At 44.2% G+C, this 21509-nt stretch overlaps 1 protein-coding gene across 3 annotated transcripts in view; it reads right to left on the bottom strand.

The window, feature by feature from the left end:
• ZNF148 (zinc finger protein 148) overlaps positions 1-21509 on the bottom strand; it is a 569671-nt gene that overhangs the window by 457092 nt on the left and 91070 nt on the right. The gene's annotated exons all lie outside the window — the stretch shown is intronic.

Genomic DNA, 21509 nt, shown 5'->3' with positions numbered 1-21509 from the left:
AGAAACACGGAAACTGCTCTCCTGAACATCCGTGAAGACCTGCTCTATCTCCATCTCTACCTGTGGTGTTCCACAGGGGTCTAACCTCTCGCCCTGGCTTTTTAAACCAATACCTGGCAACTCTCGCCTACTGTATTTCCATTTTCTGCTCAAATTTCCAGTGCTATTCTGATGACACCCAACTCATTTTCAGGCTTCCTTCAGCCACCTCCTCTCCCTTCCCTAATCTCGGATTGCCTAATCGCTATTCAATATTGGTGTGTCGCCAATGATCTTTATCTAAATGCCAACAAGACCAAGATCCTCCTCATTGGTACACCTTCACCATCCTTTCCCCTCACTCTCTGGCCGGCCTCCCCTGGCACTCCTCTTACCCCCTACCTGCGAGGCTAAGAACCTCTGGGTCATATTTGACTCTACACTGTACTTCTCCTCTCGCATCTCTGTCGTCTCTAAAAAAAAATCAAATTTCTTATTGCTGCACCTCAGAGGTACTCTGCCTTTCCTCTCCTTCCCTCAGAAGCTTGTTGTCTCCCAATCTCTGGTTCTCTCCAGATTGGACTATTCTAACAGCCTCTTTCTAAATCTGCCTGCCTCCACTCTCCGCCCTTTACAACTAATCCAAAACAGGACTGCGAGACTTGCCCTTGGCCTCAAGAGCAGGGATCGTATCTCCCCAGCTCTGAAATCCCTCAATCGGCTCCAAGTGAATGCAAGGATTAAATGTAAAACCCTCTGCATTGTCCACAAGGCTTTCTGGGGCCTGGGTCCAGAATACCTTCAACTATCACTCCATAAATGTCTCCCCTCTCGAGCCATTCGCTCCTCTACTTCTAACTCCCTCAGGGTCAGCTGTTTTTCAAGAAATGCGCCGGGGGTAGATCTCGGTCTTCGACCTCCCTTTGGAACAGCCTACCTGCCACCTTGAAACTTGAGGAGAACCATCTCCGGTTCCGGAAGCTCCTCAAGACCTTCCTCTTCTCCCATGTTGATATGTTCTCTCTCTCGGCACCGTGCACCTGACCACCCTCTGTCCTTCTGGGTCCAGGTACCTGCTCACCCTGCCACCCTCCTGTAATGCCTAAGGGCCACCACTTGCACTGGGGTCTGTATCTGTACCCATACAGTCCCCGACCCACTTTTCTTCTGCACTTATCAGATATACCCTATCTGACTAACCTAGCACCTACCACTTGCTGGCTGCACTACCACGGTTTATCGCTTTTCATTTATTTATTTTTCTTACTAAAATTCTGTTTCTCTCTATTCCTCACTTTCCACATCTCCCCCTTCCATGCACTTTCCCCCCTTTTCCCTTTCCCATGCACGCTCTTAATGTCACTGGGCCTAGTAAGATTGTTGTTTTTTTTTGTTCTCCCCTGTCCCCCACCCTTTTGCCTGGTCGCGCTCTGAAACACTTGTGTATGAACGCGATATAAATAATATATCATTTAATTTAATATCAGTCCTCTTGTTCTCCTCTGCTTCTTTCTTGTGCACACTTGCACCTTCACTTTGCTTTTCTTTTTTCCACTGTACACTTGCACCTTCCTTTGCTTTCTTGCTCGTGCTTCCTGCACACTTGACACACTTTCCTCTCTTTAACATGCACGCTTTGCACTCTTCAAGCCTTTATTCCACTTTTATTTCCTTGCACTCTTCAAATGCTTTCTTTCACTTTTCTTCCGAGCCGCTAACGCAACTCCCTTGTTTCTATTTCTTACACTTTCTGTCCTTCACACACTATCTGACTTTCCGCTCGATGGTACTTTAAACTATGGGCCTCATTACGAGTCCGGCGGTAACCGCAGCGGTAAAACCGCCTGGTTACCGCCAGACTCGTATTACCATTCCGCCTCCGTGATTCCCGGAATTACCGGGGCATTACAACCCCGGTTTCCCGGGAATCACAGAGGCGGAATGGTGTTAATCCCCATTCCCATTGAGTCCCCTGGGACTCAATGGGAATGGGGATTCCCATTCCCGCCAGGTCAGACCTGAAGTCAAGAGCTACCCCCTTTGAGGTTAGGGAGGTGAGCCTGCTCCACAAGACTCTCCCTAGCTGTCTGGGCAAGTGGTACCTCACTGTGACTGGCTCCCCTCTTGGGGATAAGGACCTCCTAGACCAGAAGACATTGGGCCTCATTACGAGGTCGGTGGTAAGGGGTTAACGGCGCCGGTAAGGATGCCAGTGCCATTAACCCCTTACTGCCGCATTACGAGGTCCCTTAGCGGGAGCCGCTAAAAGGACCAGGGAACTAACAACGGCCCCGTTATTAACGGGCCTGTTAGCTCCCTCCCCATTCCCATTGAGCCCTAGGGGTGCTCGAATGGGAATAGGGATGGATTCCCTGAATGGGGAAATACCGGGTCCTCCAAGGTTGGAATGACCCGGTAAGTCCCCATTCAGGGAACCCAGGCCTGGTATGCGGTATGGGGGTAGCCATGGCACTAATAGCACCATGGCTACCTCCATACTCATAATGAGGCCCATTGTCTGCCTACATGAGACTTGAACAAGCTAATTTTATTCCTATTTTAAATCCATAAACCAGTGACATTCCTTGCTTTCCGTTGGCTTCCGGCAATGCTGGATTACATCCCAGCACCAAAGAAGAGGAAGAAGCACACACTTTTCCTGTTCATGATGATATACTTAAACAGGAGAGGAACTGTGAATGGAAAGAAGGAAACGCATACGGTGTGGTGCGATCCCTATACAGAGGCAAGCCCTCTGGAAGAGACATGCTAAAGGGGCAGAGCCACGTTGGGACGTGGAGCCCACTGGATCATGGAGAGCGATGGCCAATGCTAGCCAGACGCCGGAAGGCTTGCGTTTTATCCAACTGTGAAGTCCAGGTCGGGGGAAGAAGCGTAGATGGAGAAGCACTGTCTCCTTCTGTGGCGTGACCACGGATAAGCAGTGATGGGTCAGAAGCCCGTGAACCGATGCAGAGACCAACTCTCTGCAGAGAGCCAGAGTCCCCAAGCTCTATGCCGAAGGACAGTAACTGCAGAGACAGACAGCAATAGGGAAGCAAACACTCCCACAGAGAAACTAATACTGAGAGTTAAAGCAGGGCTGGGACAGCTGACAAGATTACGGGAACCTGAGAAACCCGAGTGGGCAAGCGCCCCATGTGAAACAGAACAAGAAAGGTACTAACACTGTGAATCAAGGCTGGGAAAGCCAACCAAGTTAGAGGACCCTCAGAAACCCAAACGGGCAAACGCCCTACGTTAATCAGATTTTAATTATTACAAACACTTTGCATCCAGGCTGGAAAAGCAGATAAGGTTACGGGAACCTCAGAAACCCGAACAGGCACGCCACCTATTTAAAACTGTGAAAGAAAAACAAACATTTTGTATCAAGGTTGGGAACGCCAACAAGGTTGCAGGAGCCTGAGAAATCCTGAGTGGTTATGCAACTGTGTATGAATTATATGGATTGAGAGAAAATAAGTGTCAGACGTTGTTGGACTTGAGGAATCCAAGAATCAGGAAACAGTGATAAAACTGTGTTAAAAGGGAACCGCAAGAGGTCTTCAGAAAAAGCCTGGTTTTCCCTGAGGAAGAGGGAACCATAAGGAGTAACTTTTGTGTTGATTAACAAAGTCTTCAAGGAATGTGTGAACTTGTTGGAAATACTGACAGATCATACAAGTGATTTGGCCAGGCGGATGCCGAAGCCAGAGGTCATTGCTCCAGCCACTCTTTTTTAGTTCAGTTTTCCTAAGTGGTAGGACCAGATTAGTTGAAGAGGATTTTGGCTTAATGACTGTTTTCTTTGACGAGCACCATTAATTTTAATTTCTATGTAGGAACATCCTTCATACATACAGAAAAAAGTTAGGAATTGTTCTTTTATTTTTAATAAAGATCCTCACAAACATGACAGTCATTGGTCCGAGTCCTCCTTTTGTTTCACCATTGGTTGCGTTATGTGATCTAGCCAGCCTTCGTCTTGCTTGGACTCTCCTCCAAAGGAGAATGGGCAGTCAGAAACATGTGATAAAGAACATGACTCAGGAGGCAAAGCTTGCTATTACCTCTATGTGGGTTAAAAAAGGATACACCTTTGTTGGGACAATAGCTCAGCAGGTTATGGTAAATTGCTGCAATGGAGAAGCTGACAGCATGTGTTAGAGGCAATACAGAAAAATTAGAATTGAGATGGAACCCCATCATCTGAGCTCCACTAGACTAAGCGGTTTTAAACCGAGGAATATGCAAACGATCTTTCAGATGAACGGCTAATCTTGACAGATAAAAGGAACTGCTGTACAAACTGACCCTTCGAAAGGTAGAAATAGCTCCTGGTGGTGTGGAGTTGTTAGGATAGGATGGGGGAGTGGGAGTAGTGGTAGGGTACCTGTCAGGGGTGTGGGGGATGGCATTTTAGGTCTTAAAACCTAATAATAAAAAGATATTTCAAATAGAAAGCAAAGGTGTAATGCAACATGCATGTGATTGCAGGGCACTAGTTGTCTTGGAAGCAGCACCATGTAGAAGTTTGTATTAACTGCACAGGGCACTTCTGAGCTGTAAGCAGGAGCCAAATAGCTAGCACCTATGCCAACCCCTGTTGTCTAAAGTGTCAAGTGCTGCTGAGAGGTCCAGAAGGATGGGGTGGAGAGACTGCAAAACTAATCTGTCTCCAGCAGGTTGTCCTAGCCAGTAACCAGAGAGGCTTGAGTTTTGGGACGGGGATGAAATTGCACATGGTTGAAAAGAATGGGAATCACCAGATGAGCCTGAAATTGGCTGGTGATCTCTTTTCCAAGCAGTTTGGAAAGCCAAGTGACGTCAAAACCATGTTTTTTTCCTTCAAACCTTTGCTCACTTGGAATTTTGAGTGAAACACCCTTGTGACGTGTGGCTATAATAGGGAAAAACACTTTAGAACCATATCTACATGGGTTGGGTTCCTAGAGGCCAATAGTGAGGTCACAGACAGACCAAATCAAGTTTGCCTTTAAAAATAAGATCATGCATTTCTAGTTGTGTTCTGGGATAGATGGACATTTAAAAAAAGAAACAGTTAAGAGATTCTAGGGCAGACTAACAGCCACAGAGGAAACTTTGTGTGAATGAGAGAACAACTGATCTAGCTTACTGGTACTTTATGTAATAATGCAGTATGCAAGATATTAAATGAAAAGTGGAAAATAGTCAAATTAGACATCCAGTGTACATGATTGATTTATAACACCTTCAGTTGTGTTTTGGGTTTTAAGATGTTGAGGTCTTTGGTTTACGTATTGTAGAGGAGCAGACGTGTACATCATTGATAGAACCCGCCCCCTCAGCTCCAATATATTGGATGAAGAACAAGAAGCCACTGTGTATGACACCAGGTATTATTCCAATACCACATTGGGTGAATGAGAGACGTTATGCACTTAGGCAACCATACCAAATGTACCCTCGAACGAAGTGGTAGCAGGAGATTTGCAGACACCACTGAATATCGAAGAGCTGTAAAGGAAATCTGACATGTGCAAAATGATGTCATAAGGAGAAGATACAATGACGCACTGAAACGATATGAGGATACTTAAAGAATGAAGATGTAACTGAAGAAACAAGCGCAAGACTATATACAAGTGAGAAGAAACCATATATATACAAAAGATAAGTAACCAGATGAGTAGTAAATGTATATACGCAGAAAGGCAAGGTAGATGAGTCACATAGAAGCTTGATGCAGTAGAAAATATAACATGGGCAAAGCAGCCATGTTGAAAAGAGGGACGTCGACTCTGAATAATAGTATGCAAAAAACTTGAAGGAGAGAGACCAGGGCTGCAGAGCCGACAGACGCTGGAAGTAAATTTGTGCATGCACAAAGAATAGTTGTTGGCCAGAGATCAAGGATGCCAGAGCAAGAAGCAATTGCAGAGTACAGAGAAGTCAACAAGAATAAGCAATATACGCAGGACATATTTCTCTAAGGTTAAGTAAATGAGCCAACATTTGTGAATGCCAATTATTGAACAATTAAAGATGCCGAAAGTATAGGTGAGACGGAGCGCAACCAAGTCTCCAGAGGCCAAAGAGAGTCATGACATCCAGGATAATTGAAATAAATATAAATAGAAAGGCAAGATGGACACAATTATGGTCTCCTCACAAGTGACTCAAGGCTCGAAAACAGGGCCTATTCAAAGTTCAGATAACGATATACCTTAACTCCCCTTAAAATTCCAGAGAAGAGAACATCTAGCAAGGTCCAGTACAAAGAGAGAGATGGTAGACTAATTGGGCAAGTGGTAAGTAGTCTGATGTTCTCTGCACCTGGGTTTCGGTTTGCGCACACGCTGCTAACAAGCCGAATGTCCAAGGTTGCAAGAGAATGGCAAACAATCAGAGGGCCTATGCAATGCTGAGCATACATTGTTGCAGGGACCAATCCGCTGCTGTTATGCTGCTAGAATCTGTATTGTATGTAGTTAGAAAGAAGTTCAAGGCATGCATCCAGATGAGGGTCAGCCAATGGTGTTACTAACACTTTTAGAAAATATAAGTAGATATGCTCCCCTAACCAATCCCTCCGTCCGATAGCTTATTATTTTCCACGTAGGACGACGTCACAGCTGACGCACATCGAGGTATAAAGCCTTTGTATTACCGAAATTTGATCGAGTGTGTGTGGACTACGATTTGTTGTTCACCAGGTTTTCCTTAATTTATTGAACTGATAATAAAGTAGTATTTTGCAATATTCTTTGAGTCTGTCCGTTTATTTGAGCCCAAGATCATTTATTATGGAAATCCCATTCTGCGCATAAGACCGGCTAAAGGTGCTACTGCAAGCATGGCTCCTATTTCTGTTTCTAAATATAAAGGTGTGACTTTTGATGATAAAATAACAAGAATGGTAATAAAGTGAATTTTCTGTGCACGTAAAGATAAATGCCTCAGAGGAGTAATTTATTGAAATATAATAATGAGAGGTGTAGTGGGTTCCTAGAGGAATACCACCAGGATTCAAAACTGTGACATTGGTGCTACAAATATCTTGGCAGTGGAGATATTTAGCCTACCATTAAGAGGCATGGGAAAATGGGAGAGTAACAGTGGGAGATTAAGCATGTTAACTAAAGGGGCGCTGTGGAGCAGTGAGAGAAATGGCTGCCTGAAAGTGAAGCTCTGTTGACCAACATAAATCCTTTTAGTATCCTGCACACTAAAGAATACAAAACTTACCAGAGGTGTCAGCTGTGCATCCCGTACGATTGGTGCGGCAGCGGATGAGGTTTGGTGGCTAGCCGACTGCTATTGAACATCCTGGCGCCGGTGTTGCTGCTCCATGGCGTGTCGGCCATCCCTGTGTGCTTGAAGAGGGGAGGCCGTAAGCACGAACCCCTTTGGGCTACAGCGGCCGGAGAGTCCCATTCGCTGAGGTGTGCAGCAGTAAGGCAGTTACCCGATCGAGGCTGGCAGTGCACCTGGAATCTACAGGATGGCTGGTGCGCCGTCAGTCAGGGTGTGATCCTCGTTGTGGGCCATGGCCTGGAGGAGTGGCCAGGTGGAAATCAAGCTACCCCATGAAAGAGCAGAGTCGGAGATTGCCCCATCGTCATAGGAGCATTCTATGTCGGCCCTGGCTGAGTGGCAGCTGCCACGGAGCTGGCAGAGCGGTGCTCTGCAGATAGCGCTGCAGAACGGCTAGATCGCAGAGGCAGAGTGGCGGGCGCCCTGCTGAGGGAACGCTTTATCGGAGCTTCCCATGCCGGGCCTCCGTGTGACAAGTACGTGGAATCCTTCAATGGGCGCCCGCAGCACTGTCAACAGCCATCATTCGTGAGCACTCTTTGGCAGGCTTACCTTTTAAGACCTGGCACGGTGCGGGGAAGCAGCGGTCAGGTTGCTTGGAATGCAGGCTTGGATCATGGGATTCAGCCCGCGATCCAAACAACCTGATTGGTTCCCCCCTCCCCAGGTGCTTATAGGTTGTGTTGATCTGCTGACATTCTGACTGAGTAATTGTGCCAGTGGTTGTGCCTATCTATAGGCGTGGCATCAGGAGTGCATCTGGGTGTTCTAGAAAGGAGGGACCTGAGCATACACTGGGTTAAAGGAATGTGTACTGCAAATGGGCTTTCTTTCAGGAATTATGCAACCGCGAACGTGTACACCCAGACAAGGCGTACTTCAAGCTCTGTCCCTTTTCTTTGTTTTGCAAGAGGGCTTGGTAACGGAAAGAGGGGACTGTCCAATAGGACTTGCGGTGCATGGGGCAACGGAGTTTCCATGAGAACAGACAAAAGGAACGAGCACAGTGAGAGGCACAGTTAGAGGCAGTAGCATTACTGGTATGGCGCTTGTGCACAGAGCAGAACGTTTCACACTGCAGTTTTACAGAGCGCCTATTTACCTCCACACTGGCTGCTTCAAAAGCTCCTCTCCTGCGTGTAGTGCTGCGGACAGAGCAGAGTGGGGGGGCACAGTTAGAAGCAGTTGGAGGCGTTGGTGGACTTGTTATGAAGAAACTGCACGATAAGACTAGCTTGTCTGTGAGCAACCCCCGTCCACTCCTTACTTGTGATGTACAGTACAATTTTTTGAAGCAAATTGGTTCCAGATGTAAGTAAGGGGAGGCATGCTATCAAAGTAAGACAGACACAAGTGATCACAGTTCAAGGGTGTTTTTATTGAACTTTGAAACACCTATCTAAACCTAAAATGTTCACAAAATGATGAGTCAGGATGTTTGGGCCGTGGACCTTGCTTCGCCACGTTAGCACGGGACAAGGCGGGTCACTCAAGCAAAGCACACTCCTGGGCTTCTTCGGTACAAGGTCACAGTTTCTTTCGCCAACATCAGGGCTTTCTGTGCTAAAGTCTCTTGTGCAAAGTCTCTTGCCTCGGAGGACCTGATGTACCACAAACAACAAAGAAAGGTTCCTTTCTCAATATTCACGTTGGGCGATTTACTCCGACTCTGGATCCCCTCAGCCGGGCTCCGATCCTTCTTTCACCATTAGCCTCCCTCAGTCAGATTCAGGCCAACTTCAATTTTTAGGCATCCCTCAGCTGGGTTCAAATTTGCCACAACAATCTTCTCAGGTGTCTTTCACCACCCAGAATCCCCCTCTCCCGGGCTCAGACCCCTTTTCCTCAAGAGAAACAAAGACTTTCCAATGTGCACAGGATTTAACGTAACCCGCTGCAGGACCACTTCAATTGCACAGTTCAATACGTCTTCTGCGTTCAGGGGGGGCACCAAACAGAGACTTTCGAGTGAGCACCCACGTGGTGCCGGACCACTCTGTAGCAGGTACCTATCTTGGTTTTTCACAAAGTTCAATTGTATACAAGTTTTTTCTTCATACAATGTTGCTGCTTGCAACCTTGAGCATAACACAGTCCGGTCTACTATCAGTTTCTCCAACTCACAGGCTGTGCTGAACTCATTGGCGTTACTTTGCTCTCAGAGTCCAGGACAGTACCACGGTGGCAATTGCTTTTCCCCGCCTTGGCTATCAATGCGGGAGGGCCCTGTGTACCTTTGACACCCGCTACGTTTGTCAGCTGCAATTCCCGGTCTTGTGTTTAGTTTCCTTGAGGCTTCTATAAAGTCACGGTTCTGTGTTGAAAAGGGCAAGGGTAATTCCCTCCTTGTTGTCCTCTCTGATCTCGCCACCTTTCTCCTCGGTTTATACTGCCATCTCGGACTTGCTGCTTCCGTGTGCGTTTTGCCTTGATCAGAGTGTGCTTTCGTGCTCTGCCTTTTTATCCGTGTGGGGAAATGTTATGGAAGTCCAGTGTGTGTAATTATCAGTAATTGCCCGAGTCTGCCTGGCCCTTATGTTGGGACAGGTCAGGTATACGGCTCTGGTGTTAGTCTGTTGTCGCTCACAATGAACTGACCGTGAGAAAGTGTTTGTGTCGGAAAAGGGCGTGGGGGTTGAGTTTCTAGGTATCCTATCTGGTAGGATGGGGAAACGGTGCTATAAGGAAGGGGATACCGCGTTTCACCCTTCGTTGTCCCACTCCTACTCCCCCAACCAGGTGATCCTCCCGCACTGATCCACCACCAGCAACTGGATCCAATAGCAATGGTTGTGTCCTGGCCACCTGGATGATAGATCCCCAGGTTTCTCACATACCCTTCCCCTATGCTAGGTGATATGTCTGTTCTTTGTGGTTAAGATATGGGAGAAACAGGGATGAGAGATGTCCAAGAACTCCAGCATATTCTCTTGATTTCCTTCGGCCGGTGTAGGTTGATGGGAGTGGTTTTATTGGTCTCTCTACAGTAACCCAAGAATTGGTTTCTAGGATGACTGTGTCTTATCTGACATTCGGTACTCGGACACGAGTAGTGAGCCGATGGGTACTGAGGCAGAACACGTTCTTATAAATGAGGCAGTTGAAACCTAACTTTTTGCCCAACGTAGTCCTGCCCAACTGTCATCAGAGGGGGTGGGGGGAGGGTGGACACAAGAAGATTTAGTGGCTTTTGACTGCATCCCCAAGATCTCTGTCAAACCCAGTGGGAGACTGTTTAGTTCTAAACTGCAAAATTATGACTGACTTTTTTCCAAAAGCAGGCATGACCATTGACCTAAGGCATAGAGCTGAGGGAAAGGCACTGGCACAGGAGGAGTCTAACTTTAGAAACTATGTCAGTTTATTGGATCTTGTACAGGAAATTGAAAATGATACCTCTTCTATAGGAAACGTGACAACCTCAGAAAAAGATTGCTAGCATGGCTCAATCTAACTCCATAAACTACAACCAGACCCCTTCCTTTTTGACCAAACATTAGGGTCGGTATGAGTTAGACTCGTTCTTGTCTGTGAGCTCTGCAACACCAAGGATTTACATCATACTCAGAGAATTAAATAACATCAAGTGGTCCTCTCCCTCTATATCAATGCTAAATGTGGTTTTGAGCTCATTTGTCTCACTTTACGATAACATAAAACTGGAGCAGAAGGCACATATCAGTGATCTAAAAATAAAAATGGAAATAATGGAATCCTCACTTAGGGAGGACTCGCATAAAATCAAATATGACGACAAGGAACACCCAAAGACATCAAGCAAAACTCAAACCCAAACTGGACTGCTCAGATTCAAAGTGGTAAGGAGACTATTGTGCAATGAGCACTTCAAGAGATTAGTGAGTTGCCACAAAAAGCTACCAAGAAAATCAAAAATGGGATCAAGGTTAGAAATAATACCTGTAGCTCAAGAACATTTCTAAGAAATATGCGCACTTCTGATGAGGCAGCATCCTAAGCAAGCAAGCCAATTAACCCTGTCTCAATCGATAGTCATGTCTGATCCACCTCTTATCGCGCCAGGGGCTCATAGAAAGACAAAGGTACTACTCACAAAGTCTTCATCTACAGACCTTCTTCAGATATGTTAATAGAAACGGGCGGCATAAGGCAAGAACCTGCTCTACTTGTGGCAGATAAAGCCAAACGCATGTCTCCTTGGAGTCGAATGATGGCCAAGCTCGGTCTTCTTCCAATTTTACTCCTGTGTATGCTCCAATAAAAAGACCAACGATGGGTCAACTTGGAACACAAATTGGGTTCAAAGCCTCCCTCCATTGAAACCCAAACATGGACATGGAAATGTTTTCTAGGTCTGAAGCAGTACCATACCATAAACTTTACAATTTGAACAATTATCATGACAGTTTTCCGGACCCTTCCAACTGTGATCAAAACAATATGGGTGCTCTGCCTCATTCCAGTGAAACCCAAACAATGGGCACGGAAAAGTTATCTTGGCATGGAGCAGTGTTACACCAGACATTTTATAATTCAGCCAACTATTAACTGGTATGCTCTCTTTCCGCAGTCCCTTCAGAAGGGATTCTTTCTTCTCAACCTCTTTGCAATTCTCTCCCATCGTACTTTATTGATAAAAATGCTACCATTCGTGAAATAATTGCCTCCTCTGGTTTGAGATCCTCTTGTTCAACAACCAGGTCTGTTGGGGATAATTCCAGTAAGGCTTGGTCCTCTTTCCCTGTTTTATTGCCTGCAGACATTATGTTAGCTACCACAAAACTAAAGTCAATATTAACTGATCCCATTCCTCTTTCAATATTGAAAAAGTCAGTTTCATAGGTGGACCCCTTCTGGCGTGATACCTTCAGTTTTGAAACATGCTCTGGTATTACAGTCCTGAGGAAACCATCCTTAGACCCCAACATTCCAGCTAATTTCCACCCCATTTCCTTGCTTCCTTTCCTGATGAAACATTTGGAATCTTTAGTTGGTCCCCTGCTTAGTACCTTTTTGGAACCATTTTTTTTTTTTTATCTTTCCCAATCTGGCTTCAGGCCACAACGTGGCACAGAAGAGCGTGCTGGTCTCAGTTGTGGATGATCTGGCTAGACTGTATGATCAAGGCGGCATCATCGCGTTGATTTTGCTTGACTTATCCGCCGCCTTTGATGCGATCGTCATACAGAACTGCTGGACCATCTCTCAGAAGCCGGCCTTTCCGGTACTGTACTGGCCCGGTTTCATTCTTTTTTGTCAAAGGACACAATGGACAAGCTACCAGCTGCTGATCTGAACTTCTCCGTGGGATGACCCTCTTCTTCCTATCCTCACTATCCTCTTCCGCGAGAGCCATTCTTCCACCTGCAGGATCTATTTTCCTGCCCTTGCTGGCCATGTCACATGCCTTACATTGCACTTTAGGTAAGTTACATCTCTGCCCAACTCCTGCACCGACCACTCAACAGGTCTCCCTTGCTCGTTCTCATGGCTATGAACTTTTTTTCCTCTCCCGCCTGGCTACTGCAATCCACCTTGATCTTAAGCCACATGTTGATGTATTCCCCCCTTCCTTTTGACATCCCGTCATGCAGAGCAGGGCGAGACCTACTGACCCGTACCTGCTCATCCTACTTCTCCACTCACCTTCCCCTCGGTTTGTGGAATTACACACACCCCCGCCCCCCGTGCCGGTTATACCTCCTCTGACCCCCGAAAGGGGTTGTTGGAAGTGCCTCATTTTACTCTTCATGGTCAATCAATAGACTTGGGCAGACTGGCGTCCCTACAACAGACTTTGCGCAGCATGCGCACCAGGCCATCTATCTCATCAGCCTCGGGTGGCATCTGCAGTCCTACCTACCTGCAATCATTGACTTCTGACTTTTACTTAGCCTTTTGTCGCCTGTACATTTTACCTGCTGTAACATCCAACCTTATGCTCACTCTTTATCTGCTCATAACTTCTAACTGACTCTTCTCTTAGCCCCAATACTGCCTGTTTTTGATCATTCTGTATCCCTTACCTACTTGTCGCACCTGCCGTCTGCATGCCTGATGTAGCCCCTCAAGCCATGAGGCAAAGCTTTTACAGTCTGCATTCACTCATGCCTACTTTGTGAAACTGCTTGTCTGGCTAGTGCAGTTTCCCTTTAATTGGCACTCTAATGTTGCATTTTTTCCTACTTTTACCTGCTGTGAGAAACCTGAAGGTGACCTAAAGACTAGTCGCCGGGGATCTGTCATCCAGGTGGCCAGGACACAGCCATCGCTATTGGAACCAGTTCCTGGGGTTGGACTAGTGAGGGAGGATCACCTTGATGGGGGATCCTCAGGGAATGGAAGTGGAACACTGATGGGTGAGATGCCGTACCCCCTTCATTACAACACCTTTTCCCCATCCTACCCCATAGGATATTCAGAAGCTCTACACCCTCCCTTTTCCGACACAAACACGGTCTTACACCATGAAAGACGATGGACTAACACCAGGGCCATTTACCGGACGTGTCCCACACAAGGGTCAGGCAGAGTCAGGCAATTGACAATAACTACACACACCTGACGGCCCTTTCCCTTCCCCACAGGGATAAAAGGTGGAGCACGAGAGCGCACTTTAAGCAAGGTAAAACACATTCAGGGGTGGCTGTTCCAGGACGGCAGTTCAAGAGGAAGAGAAAGGATGCAGGACTGAAAAGGACGACAAGGAGGCAGTGCCCTTGCTCTTTTCGACCCAGACCCGCGAAGCCTCCGAAAGAGGAATTATAAGACCAGGAACTACAGCTAGTGTGTGGTGTAACAGATGTCAAAGGTGTACGGAGCCCTCCCACACTGATAACCAAGGTGGAGGGAGGCGCTTGCTACCATTGTACCGCCCTGGACTCCGGAGACAAACGACAAGGAGTTCAGCGCAGCCGGTGAGTCGGAGGGAGAACCGATAATAGACAAGTTGTGTTGAGCGAAGGTTGCAAACGGCAACATGATTTGAACAAAGAACTTATCTGTTATTGAAATTTCAAAACCCAGGGAAAAGCCAGCTGCAGAGTGGTCCGGCGCCACGTGGGTGCATATACGATAGACTCTGGTTGGTCCCCTTTTGTTAGTTCTGCAAATACCAGGAGGCCCTAGGCGAGCCCGACGTAGGAGGTCAAAGTGGTCATACAAGGGTCGAGTAAAACCCTGTGTGCACTAGAAAGTCTTTGACCCAGAACCCAATGGATTGATAGTGTGAACCCGATCGAGGGAGGCCATCGTAAACCAAGAGGAAACCAAAGTGAATTGATGGTCTGAGCCCGACCGAGGGAGGCTATCGTAAACCAAGAGGAAAGCTAAGGGAAGTGAATCACGCATTTGTGATAAAGCACAGTGAATGGTGTAGAATGAACAATGCAAAGCCTGACTGGGGGCTTTAGAGAAAGCCTGATTGGGGGTTTTAAAAGGAAAGCCTGAGTGGGGGCTGAGATCCGGACTTGGGTAAAGTGAACAACCTAGGGGTCTAAAATGACTTTCTGATGGAACTGTGTAACTGGCAAATGTGAACCCGGCTGGGGGATGCCTACAAAGTGGGGTGAAGCACGATAACCCCTTGAACATTTGGTTGAAAAGAGTGAACCCGGCTGAGGGATGTCCACAGTGAAAGGTTGTTTAAAAGGACATTGAGACTGGTGAACACTACAGGTGAAGGGATTTTGAATAAAAGGCCGTAATGAACCAGGCAGAGGGAGGCTAACATTAAAGAGGATTAGAGCCTGGTTGAGGGGGATCCAGGGGTGAAGAGTCATCACCCAACGTAAAGAATACGGAAATTAACTTTTGCTTTGTTACTGTGGACACATCAGGCCCTCAACGGCAAGAGACTTTGTAGAAAAGAGACTTGACCACTGAAAGTCCCGATATAGCTGAAATGAACTGTAATCTCACGCTCGAGGGCCCCACCTTGTCCCATGCTAAAAAACATGGGGAAGGGAGAACCCGGTTATAACATCCTGACTTATCATTTTATGAACACTTCTTTCTTGTCTGGTGAATATAATCCCACACTATTTTTGTAATTTAGCGGTAAGGATTGCCAATATGTTTTTTTAGTATAGGTCCTTTTTATTTGACAAGACTCCACTAGGACTGCCTTATTATTTGATGGTCATAGTTGCCTCCCATCTTAGAGTTAGGTTTAGATAAGCCGTTTTTCTCACCAATTTATACATTTTAATAAACACCCTTAACTGTGATCATTTGTGTCTGTTGTTACTGTTTCCACCATGAGTTCCTTACACTGCATATTGATTTTAAGCTTTACTGTCAAATTGTGTCAGCCTGGAAATGGTACACGCAGCCAGAGAGATACCTGGCCAAATACCCATCACGTTCCTAGAGGAACAGCGTGATGCGTTTTAGGTGTAATGTGTTAAACACTAATGAAATTAGTTTTATTCGTAACCTAATACCTGAGCAAAAGAAAGTGTGTAGATTTTGTCTGATTAGTGGTGAAACAGAAACTTTGATGCATTTACCACTGACCTGCCCGAAATTGTGTAAGGAGAGGATTGAATATTTTTCAAAATTTGTGCAAGACACTGCTAATGCTCAAAGGGATATAATCTGGTATGAAACGTTACACGGCTCGTCGACCTTTAAAGATCGGGGTGATCAAATTTTTAAAGGTGGTTTGTAAAGTGACTTAGAAAAATAGCTAATTACCTGAGGGTTTTAACTTTGATCTCATGAAGCTTCATTCCTAAGTGAAGTGATTACCTCACTAGAAAAATTCACAATTTAAGTACTTCCTTGTATAAACATCATCATTATAATGAAAAATTGTGACAAGAAAGTCTATGAGGCTACTTGTGTAATAAATGATGTACTAATCTTGAATGTTATGATAAGTCAGGAAGAATGGACTATTTCTTTGAAAAATTGAATGTTTGGCTTCTTATGATGAGGTTTTAATCGTATTGTTGATGTTAGTTTTATAACTCAAGAAACCATTTTGTCCAGATCAACTCATTTAAAATATAAGTCGCCACCCATGATTAGTCATACCAAATTGTGCTAGACAGTTAATTTAAAAGAAAGAAAGGGGGCACTTCTGTGAGAAAAGGGGAATGTAATGTAATGTTTTGTTTTTCAATGACATTTTAATTGTAGTTTGTTATTTATACTTTTTGTAAAGGTTTATACAAACCAATAAACAATAAATAAAAAAAATAAAAAAATGTTTGGTGAATATATTCCCACACTATTTTTGTAATTTAGCGGTAAGGATTGGCTATATGTTTTTTAGTATAGGTCCTTTTTATTTGACAAGACGCCACTAGGACTGCCTTATTATTTGATGGTCATAGTTGGCTCCCATCTTAGAGTTAGGTTTAGATAAGCCGTTTTTCTCACCCAGTTATACATTTTAATAAACACCCTTGAACTGTGATAATTTGTGTCTGTTACTGTTTCCAGCATGAGTTCCGTACACTGCCTATTGATGAAGCCCCATGCATCATGCAGTGAGGCTTTCCAATGCTGCATTATCCTACTTGTACCTGCACTTCCTCTGCCCCTCTCCCCTGCTTTCTTGTTATAGCACTTGCACACTCCGAATGGCTCATGGCCTAGTAGGAACGTTTTGGTTTGTTCTCCTCATCCTTGTTCCCCTGCATTTTGTCCTGATGCTTTCTTGTTACAGCACTTGCACGATACAAATGTTGGTTTTGTTTTTTACGTACCCTTGTCAGCCCTGCCCCCTTTTTTGCCTTTATGTGACTTGAAACACCATGTGATGTATAGGCAGATTGCAAATAACCAATAAATAATTAAATATTCTACTTATTTGGAAAAGGGGGATGGCAAACATCTTCCGATAGGTGGAGACCTCAACTCTGACTGCAGAAGAATAGATGATGCTACTAGTGTTGCATATCAAACTTCTAATAGTGAGAAAAACTGCAGAATTTGGAAATCCTGCTTTGATGATTGGACAGAATATGTAGCGAATGCAATAGGGATATCCCTGCAAAATGCACATGGAAAAATGGTGCTGCATCTACATGTATTGACTATTTGGTATTGACACTGGATTTATTTAATATTTGTACAAAGCTCTTGGTGTTCAAAAATGATATAAGTGATCATAACATGTTGAGTGCTAGTTTTGATCTAGTGACAGCCAAAGAAAATGCAGGCTATCTTGTATATTTGACTATTAACCCTGGAGGGGAATTTGATTGCTAGGAGAGAGATTAAGGCTCGAATCTTTAGTGCCAGTTTATCACACACTTTTGAGAAATCTATTCTTGAATGGAAATATTTTACACAAACGATAGAAGGGTTCCTGAAGTTTATTATTGATTATAACTGTTGAGAGACAAAAGATATATAGCCTTGAAGACAAAATATCCATTGCTTTGACAAAATAGTGCAAAAAAAGAAAGCCCCATTATGGAGGATTATACGGCTATTGAAAAAAAAAAAGAAAAAAAAAATCAATCCCTTAACAGAGGAGAGAACTGTAAAAAACTTGCCAGTTACGACAAGCATATAAAAACTGGATGAAAAGGTACAGGTACCTCCTTAGAGCGAAAGGCAGCAAATATATGTAGTGGATTATTATGCTTAAAAACTATCACAACTTTTGGGACCTTACTAACACCCTTTCTAAGAGCTCTTCTGACTCCCAATGTAATCCTATAGAGGGTGTTTGGAAGGTTCACTGGGGACTGTAATCCCACTATTTCTACAGGGTGGCCTTTAAAAATTGGCATTGATCAGATAGAAAATTGGATCAAAAAAATTATCAAATTCTAGAGTCCCCGGGCCGAGCGCCCTTAGTAATTCCATCCCTAAGGCTGATCCGTGCCTTTGGGCCAGATTATTGGCCATCATATTTGACAATATTTTTGAAACTTAAGATACCTCAAGCACCTGGAAATGCTCAATAACATCTCCAATGTACAAAAAAGGGGACAGTTTTAATCCACTTCACTATCGTCCGATTGCACTTATCGATGCTGAGACCAACATCTTTGCCTCATTTGTTGTGCAGGATTTGGAAGCTTGGGCACCGATCGGAAAGTCTAAGTAAATATCAAGTAAGCTTCAGAAAAGGAATTGGGACCTTACTCAATGGTTTTCTCTTAAATTGCCTGCAGGAGAATAGGTGGACAAAGGGTGGCGTCCCTGTATATGCAGCATCAATTGACTTCTCACAGACGTTTGACATGGTAAATCGGGCTCTCCTTTGAAATAAATTGAAAGCCTGGAATATTCCAGATCACCTTTTAGCAATCTTGTTGCATCTTCATGAAGAGACATATCTGCAGGTAAGACTGAACAAGCAGGGTAGCCTAGCAGACAGGTTTGAAATGGACAGAGGACTCTGCATAGGTTGTGTCCTCGCTCCCTGCTTGTTCAATCTGTACCTTGCAGACTTGGGAGAGACGTTGACAGCAGTCGCCTTTGCGAAATCAAGAATTGGCAAACTATGGATAGTATGGATGTCATGTACTGATGATGTGGTCTTTTTGGACCACACTCTCCAAGGTGTGCAATATATGATGGAAGCAACAAGCAAATATGTCCAAGAAAACGAGCTGAGAATTAACCCTACAGAAACTACATTGATAAAGTTTGTCCCCAATCAAAGAAGACGATTTGGATATTCCTGGCGGGTGGATAATGTACCTATTATCCCCTCAATCCAGGTAATCTACCTAGGCTACAATATAGATGGCTACTCGGTCTGTAAAGTGTTGGGTTGCAAGACTAAAGGAGAAAGCTATTCACTTGTCAGCTCAATTAAAGAGGGTGAATACAAGATATTGTTGCTTCACAATAACATCTCCAATTGAATTTTACAAGTGTAAAGCAATCCCTTCAGTGCTATATGGACAGTAGGTTTTGAATATTTTGAGCAGTATTAACTGGGACGCTCTTGAGTCTGTGATTTGGAAAAAGGTGTTACATCTTCCAAATTCGCTGCTTATGGCTGCCCTGAGGTATGAATTAGGGCTGACCTCTATGAAGGGGTGGCTTGAGTGGAAAATATTGGCCTTCCATAGAAACATAATGGTCCCCACAAATAACTCTCTGTATGTAGATATAAAAGGAGTTGAAGTATACATCTACAGGTCCTATCATCACCTTCCAAAGTCGAGAAGAAGCTATTCTAGATAAGACCAAGCAAACTAAGGATGAACGGTGTAGGAATCCTGTAAAAGTTAAAAAACGCCCTTTTCCAGAAAGATTGGTCTGACATAACGGCTCAAATCTAAAAATTCATACCAGCATGTCAAGTTTAGACAAACCTTTAGAGGATCGTCCAGGTTATCTGAAATAACTCCCTAATGCTTACTATAGAGACCAATTTCTTCAATTTAGCGTTAATGTAATATTACCTGATCAAATACAATACATAAGAGATCAGACTAATTCCCTTCCAGAGTTTTGTACGTTATGCAATGTTGGCCAGGTACAAACTTTGAAACATCTTTTAGTTGAATGTAAGGAGACATTTGGTAGATTTTCGCATAATATTAATTGGCTTTCTGCAGAGGGCTTTTGGTTCAGAATATAAAATGGAAATTAAAATCTTTAAACTGTGGCCGTTTCAAAAATCTTAGGTGCTATTAAATTGGTTATTTAAAAATTGTGATTGGAAAAAACTTTGAGATTTAACAACTAGCTAATACTGGTGTATCTATTCTATTTTTTTTTTACTTTATGGGTTGTTGTTTTATACTGTCTTAATATGTCTGATATTAAGTCTGAAAGGTAATATTAAAAAAAGTGTTGTGTGCTTGCATCAGAGAAACGTGTGAGAAAACAAGGGACTAACTATTCTGTTCAAACACTTGCTATACACTGAGCTAAAGTTAAAAACGATAATAGATTAAGCGCTTGAAAAACAGGATCATTAAGTAGGCTACTGCAAGTCCTGTGTTAAGGAGGATACCGTTGAGATGTGTGTTTTGCAACGGATGACTGTTTCAGTGCAAGGGGTTTCTATATGTTGTGGGGTGGCTTTTTGGGCTTTGGTATGAATACATGTCAGCTCAGGGTGGGCGAGTACATAGTTTAAACATGTGGGAAAAACTGTCCTTTAAGAGAATCTATGCCAGAATACAGTGTTTAACACTTAGATGGAGTCAACGCTACATCAGTGATCAGTTGCCAAGCATTAATCCCTATACTAATACTGGTATATCAACTCTCCCAGTGAGCAAGTATAGACGAGCTATGATCAATCACCCAGTGGTCAGCAACCATTTTATTTAACAAATTCAGACATAAGCTAAGACTTCAACATATCTAGATCATGCAGTCATCAGCCCAGACATTTCCATGCAGGGTGCAGTGCTCTGCCCTCTCAAAAGTACTGTTTTGCCCTCACAAAAGGGGAAAACGCCATGACCTCTTAAACTCCTGCACAGATCACTAATCAGAGGTGCACAATGCTATTAGTTTTTTAGCTGAACAATGTTTCACTTGAATCCAGTGCAGCTGATATCCTGTGTTGTAATCATGGACTATATGTTAGAGGGAGTGGAAAGGGGAGGACATGGACATTTATACCCTTTTTAGAACTAAAAGGCAACTTAAGTGCCAGGTGGTGGGCCTACGACCCGAGCCTCACTGATGGATGGAGGAATGGTAAGTCTCCCCGATTTTGGTGTGTTAGTGAAAAAACAGGCCTCGCACCTTAAGGAGACTTCTACTGTATGGAGAACATAGTACAAGGTAAAACTTTGAATGTTCCTGAGATTTCCCGAAGAACCAAGCATCTATTTCTCCATTAGTCAGTGCATTACTTAGTGTACAGGATTTCTCCATCCGTGTAAACCAAAATTGAGAATGCTAAATGCTTGACACAAACGGCTCTTGCCATTCATATTAATAAGACTGTGGAACAGCAACACACTTGAAAGCAATTTGTTTCTAGGTGCCAATATTATTTATTAAAACAAAACTACATTTTTCCAGGTAAATGTAAGGCCTGCAAAAGCAGAATTGTTGGGAAAATGGTCCATGATGAGCAACACTGATACTTGGATTGTCGCTCTGCTCTGTAGACTATGCCCAGATTCACACTGCCACATTGATTCATAGTTATGCTACATAACTCTAAAACTCTCTTCAGTTAAAGGGCTCACTTCTTGGTTTCTTCCAGCCTGCTAGCCTGTCCATAAAGAATGTTGATCATAGGATGATTCAATGCTGAAAAAAAAACATTACTGACCTGAAAGAAATGGTGCTCTGGCGTT

This window comes from Ambystoma mexicanum, chromosome 9 (genome assembly GCF_040938575.1).
Source record: "Ambystoma mexicanum isolate Mex_15411 chromosome 9, UKY_AmexF1_1, whole genome shotgun sequence".
NCBI lineage: Eukaryota > Metazoa > Chordata > Amphibia > Caudata > Ambystomatidae > Ambystoma > Ambystoma mexicanum.
This window is presented reverse-complemented; position numbering and strand designations above follow the sequence as displayed.